Raw genomic sequence first — 8,822 nt, 5'->3', positions numbered from 1 at the left:
AAATCATAAGTGATGGGACTGAAGGGGTTAAGATGGGATCTCTAGTTGTGAAGCGGTAATGGAAGGTTATATGTAATTCCTTCACTTTCAAAAGTCTCTCCCAGCTTAATAAAATCTTCTAGAGAATGAAATATGTTTTAAGTTGAATAAAATCGTCTTGAGGAAGCAAGAATTAGGTACATATTAGAAAGCATGTCTTAGCTTAGTGGTTGATTTGGAAGTAAACCTAGTCTTACTTGTACAGTCGGAAGCAATATTTCGCCCAGTATTTCACCTCTTGTACTTGGGTCTTTCTCTGTTAGGTACTATTCCTCAGCTAGGAGGCCGTAGCACGGGCCGAACAGGGTAGTACTCCCGAGGGGAATGGGAATGGTGGTGATAGGGAGAGCTGGAGCTCCTGTTTCACTAGCTATCTAATCATCCCCCTTTGCTGACCTTTTCAGTGTGACAGTAACATGGAGAGTAGACCAGCATACTCTCCCAAACATTTCCTCTAACTATCTATGCACTACACCACATGCACTTTACATTTCACACAACGTATCCCACTACGTTACAGGGGTTGGCGCCAGCAAGGGCATGCGGCCAGAAAACTTTGCCCCCGCTACCTAGTGGCGGACTTCTGGGGGGAGGCGTGGCGGGGGTTCCGCCGGCATAGATCATGGGTCCAGGGCGAGATGGGGCTCGGGCCTGTGCTAGAGGGTACAGGGCATTGCGGTTCCCAGGCTGCCGCTTCCGCCCAATAGAGAGGGGCCCGAACCTGGGAGTAGCGTCCCAGGAGGCTGCCCTATCAGTGGGTGTATAATGGCGGGATAGTTGCAGTGCCAAGACGCGCTTGGAGGGTGTCCCTGCAGCTGTCCTGGCAGGGTGCCCCGAGGCCACTACCACAGCCACTGGTAAGCTGGTGGGCTAGGGGTCCCAGATCCATTGCCTGGACCTGGGATTGTGCGGTGAGTGGGACCTGTGCTGTGTCTGTCCCCATTTATTAATACTGAAGATGACAAAACAAAAAAGGTTTCAAAGCAAGCCTGAGGACAGTAAATCACCCATGGGGATGAGGGTGGGTTCATGGAATGTGGGAAGTTTGAGGGGAAGAGCAGGGGAAGTCGTTGAGGCATTCAGTAGGAGGTGGGTGGACGTGGCGTGTTTGCAGGAAGTCCGGTACAGGGGTGGATCAGCCAGAAAGATTGTTGGGAAGGACTGTTGCTATAAGTTGTTTTGGCAGGGGAGGACAGACGGATATGGAGGTGTTGGTGTGATGGTTGCGGAGAAATGGGTGGAATATGTTATGAATGTTTTGAGAGTAAGCGATAGGATATTGGTTGTGAAAATTCTGTTGGGAAGAAAGATAGCTGTGATTATATCGGCATATGCTCCACAGGCAGGATTGGATGAATCAGAGAAAGATAGATTTTGGGATGATTTAATACGTGTAGTGGGTGGTATGCGGGATGATGAGATAGTGATTTTGGGAGGGGACTTAAATGGTCATGTAGGTGAAGCAGCCCAAGGTTATGAAGGAGTGCATGGGGGATGTGCATATGGTCTAAGGAATGCAGAAGGGGAAAGGATACTCGAGTTTGGGAGGCAACGGACATGATTGTGTGCAACACATATTTTAGGAAAAGAGACAGTAGGTTAATTACGTATGAGTCTGGGGGAAATAGCAGTCAGATAGATTATTTTCTGGTTAGGAGGGCCGATAGGAGGTTAGTGAGGGATGTTAAAGTTATAGGAAGTGAGGAGTGTGTGCAGCAGCACAAACTATTGATTTGTGATATGGTGCTTAAAGAACAAATGATGAAAAAGAGGACTTATGTACCTAGGAGGAAAATATGGAAGCTGAAAAACCAAGTAGTAAGGGATGCCTTCTATAGCGAGTTGAGGAGAGTGGTGGCTGAACAGGGAGCTGTAGACAGAGGCGTTAATGAACAGTACAGAGCCCTCAAGAACAATTTCTTGAGAGTTACTGATGTAACATGCGGCTGGACAAGAGGACCACCAAGACATAAAGTAACTTGGTGGTGGGATGAGGTGTAGAAGCTGCAATTAAGGAGAAAAGAAGGCTTTTCCGGGAATGGAAGAAGGGTGGTAGCAAAGAGGAATATTTGGCTGCCAAGCGTAGGGCTAGGAGAGAGGTATACAGGGCAAAGTCTGAGTCACAGAGACAATTACTTGATAACCTAAATCATGGGGAAAGGAAAAATATATTTAGGGTGGCAGGTCAGGTGAAGAGGGATAATCGGGATATCATAGGTGAGCAGTGTGTGAAGAATGATGAAGGAAGGGTAGTGGTGAACAGTGAGGATATTAAAGATGCATGGAGAGAGCATTATAACCGGTTGTTGAATGAGGAGTTTGACTGGGACAGGGAAGGTTTGGAGCCAGCAGATCCAGTGTCTGGCCCTTGGCCTTTGATTGATACTGCTACTGTGAGTGAGGCAATAGGCAGGATGAGGGTGGGGAAGGCAGCAGGTGTGTCTGGGTTGACTGCCGAAATGTTGAGGGCCTCAGGCGATGTAGGGGTGAGTTTGGTCACTGACCTGATAAATAGGATTATTTATGAGTGTGTTGTCCCAGATGATTGGCTGAGGGGTGTGGTTGTGAATGTGTATAGGGGGAGGGGTGGTGCCCTGGAGAGAGGGAATTGTGGAGGTATAAAGCTTTTAGATCAGATAGTGGAGGTGGTGGAGAGGGTTTTAGAAGGTATGATTAGAGAAAGAGTGAATATTGATGAGATGCAGTTTGGGTTTATGCCAGGTAGGGGGACCACTGATGCCATATTCATTGTTCGACAGCTTCAGGAAAAATATATTGGTAGGAGAAGGGATCTTTATTTTGTTTTTGTTGATTTGGAAAAGGCCTTTGACAGAGTCCCTAGAGAGGTGGTGAAGTGGGCAATGAGAAAGCTTGGCTTGGAGGAGTGGCTGGTTAGGGTGGTTATGGCCATGTATGTGGGTGCTCACACCCAGGTGAGAGTGAATGGAGATTTGAGTGATGAGTTTTCCGTGAATGTTGGTGTGCATCAGGGGTCAGTCTTGAGTCCCATGTTGTTTATCATGGTACTTGAAGCCCTTTCACGTGACTTTAGAAACGGACTCCCGTGGGAGTTGTTGTATGCTGATGATTTGGTGTTGATTGCAGAGAATGAAAGGGAGGCGGAGGAAAGGTTTAGGAAGTGGAGAGATGGTATGGGGCAAAAGGGTTTAAGGGTAAATGCAGATAAAACAAAAGTGATGATATCTAGGGTTGGTGGCGGTACTGTCAAAGACGAGGGAGAGTGGCCATGTGCAGTTTGCCACAAGGGCGTGGGAAGTAATTCCATCTTGTGCGGTGTGTGTGATAAATGGGTGCATAAGAGATGTAGTGGTATCAGAGGTAGACTGCGAGATAATGCTGATTTTATGTGTACGGCGTGCCGGGGTGAGCAGGTGGAGATCGTCAGACGTGAAAGAATTGAACTTGCTGGTGAATCTCTTGAGTGTGTGGAAGAGTTTTGTTATTTAGGAGACATGTTGTGTGCTGGAGGTGGGGCTGGAGCTAGCTCTGTGGCTAGGGTGAGAAGTGGTTGGAAGAAGTTCAGGGAGCTCTTGCCTCTCCTGACATTGAGGGGCTCTCCCTACGTGCTAAGGGGTCTTTGTATGCAGCGTGTGTTAGGAGTGTAATGCTGTATGGCAGTGAGACCTGGGCAGTGAAGGAGGAAGACATTCGCCGGCTCAGACGTACAGAAATGACAATGATTAGGTGGATGTGCAGTGCGTCCCTGCGTCCAAGGCCTGGAGGGGCTGGGTTTACAATGGAAGAGTTGAGAGGTAGGATGGGACTGGAGTGTATTGGTGTTGTGATGAGGAGAGGTAGATTGAGGTGGTTTGGACATGTGGAGAGGATGGGGGATGATAGCTGGGTGAGGAAGGTGAGAAGTGTTAATATTGGGGGTGGGGTTATGAGGGGTAGACCGAGAAAGACATGGGACGAGGTCATTAAGTGTGACCTTAGGGTTAAGGGACTGAACAGGGAGGCTGCAATGGATCGTGCAGCATGGAGAGCCGCCATTAGGTGACCAAGGCCGACACATGCAAGCATGTTGGAGCCTTTAAAAACGAAACGAAAACGAAACGAAACGATAGAGGAGGGAAAGGGTCTGTCTCTTTTTCAGTAGATGCAGAAGTTCACTTAACATTTCATTTCTCCTACTTTTTTTTTACATTTGAGAGCTAATTGTTATCATTCTCTGTCCATAGATACAAAAGTTCACATAATATTTCACCTAATCTGATTGTTATTTCCCTCTTCTGGCTAATATTTTTAAGGTGAGCGAAACTTGGCATGTTCATCTATCCATAGGTATAGCTGATCCTTGCTGATGCAATGCGTCAAAAAGGAAAGTGCAGGACATGGCAAAGTGTGAGGTTGAACCTGTGGAATAGTAAGTCAAGCTTTGTATATGACCATATTTTTCAGTTTTGCTCATGTTCCTTGTTCTTTTCTTTCTTTTAAGACGGCTTTTGCTTTTCCCTTGACCCCTTTAAACTAATGACGTATTTATACATAACATTCTTGCTGGCACCAAAAAAATTTTACTCAACCCTAATGACCTATGTCTGAAGATCGTCAGTTTCGGGTCCTGCGAAGTAAAGTCCTAATGCTGACGGTCGTAGACAGACTGAATAGGCAATATAAACATATACAGAAAATATATATATATATATATATATATATATATATATATATATATATTTTTATGCGAGGAAGAAGGAACCAAAGGCCATGAGCCCGCAGTAACAGTTCCCTCCAAGAGAAAAACAAAATACAATAGAGAACCAAATTCAAGATCCGATCATTTTGAGATGCCTGGACACACTGCGTTTGAAAGACTGGAGATCATAGGCAGCAGGAAATACAGACAGAGGGAGACAGTTCCAGAGCTGACCTGTTGCATAAATGAAAGACTGGGAGTAACGGTTAACTCTTGCATTAGAGAGTTGGACAGAAAAAGGATGAGAGTTTGCTGCCAGACGGGTGCTACGCGCCCGTCGTAGAGGTGGAGGAATGCAAGCAGACAGTTCAGAGGAGCAGTGACCATTAAAATAGCGATAGAAAAGAGATAAAGATGCAACAGTGCGGCGAAGAGACAGAGGTTGAAGGGAGTCAGTAAGAGGAGGAGAGTTAATGAGACGAAAAGCCTTTGACTCCACCCTATTGAGAAGAGCTGTATGTGGAGAGCCTCCCCACACATGAGAGTTGTACTCCACACAGGGGCGGATAAAACCCCTGTATAGAGTCAACAATTGCGCAGGGGTAAAGAAAGAGCGGAGTCGGCTTAGCACACCCAATCTCTTGGAAGCAGATTTTACAAGAGATGTAATATCATCTTTCCAAGATAAGTCCCGAGTAAATGAAACCCCAAGCATGTTCAGGGATGATGCAGGATTAAGCTGAATACTATTAAACATTAGTGGGTACACCTGTGGAAGATTTTGTCGGGTTGAAACGTGTAAGAACTGAGTCTTAGATGCATTAAAGACAACCATATTATTTTTACCCCAGTCAGAGATACGAGCCAAGTCAGACATTAGGTGTGCCACAGCCTCATCCCTTGCTTGTTGAAGTAACTGTTGAGATGGGCGTTGCGGGAACCGAATGGAAAGGTGAAGGGTGGAGTCATCAGCGTATGAGTGGATAGGGTTAGATGTACAGCTTAGAAGATCATTGATGAATAAAAGGAAGAGAGTTGGTGATAGGACAGAGCCCTGAGGAACACCACTGTTGATAGATCTAGGAGAAGAACGATGGCCGTCTACAACAGCAGCTATAGAACGACCAGAAAGGAAGCTAGTGATGAAGGCACAGATAGAAGGATAGAAACCGTAGGAGGGCAGTTTGGAAATTAAAGATTTATGCCAGACTCGATCGAAAGCCTTTGAGATGTCAAGTGCAATGGCAAAGCTTTCGCCAAAGTCCCGAAAGGAGGATGACCAGGAGTCTGAAAGGTAGGTGAGAAGATAGCCAGTGGAGCGTCCCTGACGGAACCCATACTGACGATCGGAAAGAAGGTTGTGATAGGAAAGATGCCTTAAAATTTTTCTATTAAGAATTGATTCAAAAACTTTTGAAATACAGGACGTTAAAGCAATTGGACGATAGTTGGAGGGTTGGGAGTGGTCACCCTTCTTTGGGACAGGCTGAATGAGAGCAAACTTCCAGCAAGAAGGAAAGGTACAAGTTGACAGACAAAGGCGAAAGAGTTTGCCTAGGCAGGGTGTAAGCACAGAAGCACAGTTCTTGAGAACAACAGGAGGGACCCCATCAGGCCCATATGCCTTGTTAGTACTGAGGCCAGTGATGGCAGAAAATACATCAACTGAAGAAATTTTAATGTCAGCCATGAGGAAGTCAGAGGGGGGAAGTGATGGAGGAACAGCACCGGAATCGTCTAAGGTAGAATTGGAGGAGAAAGTCTGTGCGAAGAGATCTGCTTTATCAGTAGAAGAAATAGCTACAGAACCATCAGAGTAGAAAAGAGGAGGGAAGGATGATGAGGTAAAGTTGTTAGAAAGATTTTTGGCATAATGCCAGAAGGAGCGGGAAGAATTCGAGTTGGAGAGTTGAGAGCATTTAGTATGGATGAAATTATTTTTAGTAGTGTGAAGAACAGACTTAGCACGATTCCGGGCAGAAACGTAAAGATGATGTGATTCAGGGGTGGGTTGGCTCCGGTACCTTTTGTAGGCCCTCTCCTTGTTGCGGACAGCATTAGAACAAGCGTGATTAAACCAAGGCTTTCTTGCATTAGTCAAAGGATATGAGAAAGGAATGTATGCTTCCATGCCCGAGAGAATAACCTCCGTAATGCGCAAGGCACTCTCAGATGGCTCACGGCCATGGAAGCAATAATCATTCCAGGGAAAATCAAAGAAGTACTGCCTGAGGGCCTCCCAGTCCGCGGCTCCAAAATGCCACAGACGACGTTTCCCTGGAGGGTCCACAGGCCGTACCGGAGTGATAGGACAGGTTAAGGTAATAAGGTTGTGATCGGAGGAGCCCAACGGAGAGAAAAGATTAACAGAGTAAGCAGAAGGATTAGTTGTTAGGAAGAGGTCAAGTATGTTGGAGCTCTCTCCAAGGCGGTCAGGGATACGGGTAGGGTGCTGTACAAGCTGCTCTAGGTCATTAAGGATAGAAAAGATGTAGGCTTGTTCACCAGGTGGATCCGTGAAAGGAGAGGAGAGCCAAAGGTGGTGGTGAACATTGAAATCTCCAAGAATGGAGATTTCAGAGAAAGGAGAAATGGATAGAATGAGTTCCATCGTAAGTAAGATAGTCGAAGAATTTTTGATAGTCAGTAGAATTAGGGGATAAGTAAACAGCACAGATATATTTAGTCAGAGAATGACAGGAAAGCCGAAGCCAGAGTGTGGAGAATTCAGAAGAATCAAGTTCAGGAACACGAGAGCAAGATAAGTCGTTGCGTATATATACACAAGAGCCACCTTTGGCTTTGAAATGAGTATAGAGAAAGTAGGAGGATACAGAAAAGGGTTTGCTGTCAGTTGCCTCAGACAGCTGAGTCTCTGTTAGAAAAAGAAGGTGACGTTTAGAGGAGGAGAGGTGGTACTGTATCTATATATATATATATATATATATATATATATATATATATATATGAATAATCCTTCCAAGATCCAACGTGATAGAGTCAAAGGCATGTCCGGGACTTGGTTTTGACTGGGACTTGGGAAAAATGCCCATGGACAGGTTCTTATAGACCCCAACCCAACCCAACCGAACCTAACTTTGAAAACCACCTAAATAACTCCCTACCGGACATGCACAGCTCCTATTTAAGACCCTATGCACACAAATAAGGGACAGAAACCATGAAATGAACGAAAAGGAACCAGAGAAATTAGAAGTGGCCGTCACGAAATTAACCCGCCTCCTCTAAGGCTCTGACAGTGGTGAAGGCTCACTTGAAGCACATACAGTAATCCAGTATTGTGCTGCACCTAATTTTTTGCACTGTGAATTATATTTGTTTAATACTGCACATTCCGTTCTTACTTGTGCCACGCCAATTGCAGCACGCCAGTGTTGCACTCTGCAATGAATCATCTGCATTCTGAATTCTAACTTCTTAATACTGCATAACACTGTAAAGTCCCTTGTGGTCTAGTGGCGAGGTATTGTAGTTTATTCACTGTTTATTCACAAAAATGAGCACATAGCGCAGCCATCGCAACGAATTTGCAGTCATGACAGTAGGTAGGTAGGTGGGAACTGGGGAGGATACAAAGGCATACTCTGCGCCAAAACACAGCTGTTTGTCACCACGTGGCAAGTTTAAAGTAGTGATGAACATATATCGGCTTTTTTTTTTTTTTTTTTTTTTTTTGGTGTCCAAGGATCCCAGCTCAAAATGTCTGGGACTTGGGGTGCTGGGACTGGGAGATCCGGGTTTTAAAGGGATTACTGTGTATATATATATATATATATATATATATATATATATATATATATATATATATATATATGTATATATATATAAGGTATTTTCCATAATTTTCTTATTTTCCTTCTTTTATGAGGGGTAACCTTTTTATCTTTGATGGCCGATACTGCGGTACCCATTAGACATATGAGAGTGAAATATACATTTATAGGTGTGTAAATTCAAGCTTTTGAACTGTTGACGAAAACTGAAAAATCAGACCTGAAACGCAGTGGCGGGGGGGGGGGGGAATAGTCAGGGTGGGAGATTTGGGACCTTTACCTGACAACTGCAGCATTAGGTTTCTTGGTCCTCCCCAAGGACCAATTTTTGC

Source organism: Coenobita brevimanus, chromosome 8 (genome assembly GCF_032717465.1).
Source record: "Coenobita brevimanus isolate Jiangsu-jjx chromosome 8, ASM3271746v2, whole genome shotgun sequence".
In the NCBI taxonomy this organism is placed as follows: Eukaryota; Metazoa; Arthropoda; class Malacostraca; order Decapoda; family Coenobitidae; genus Coenobita; species Coenobita brevimanus.
The sequence above is the reverse complement of the archived record's forward strand: the minus strand, read 5'-3'. Positions refer to the sequence as shown.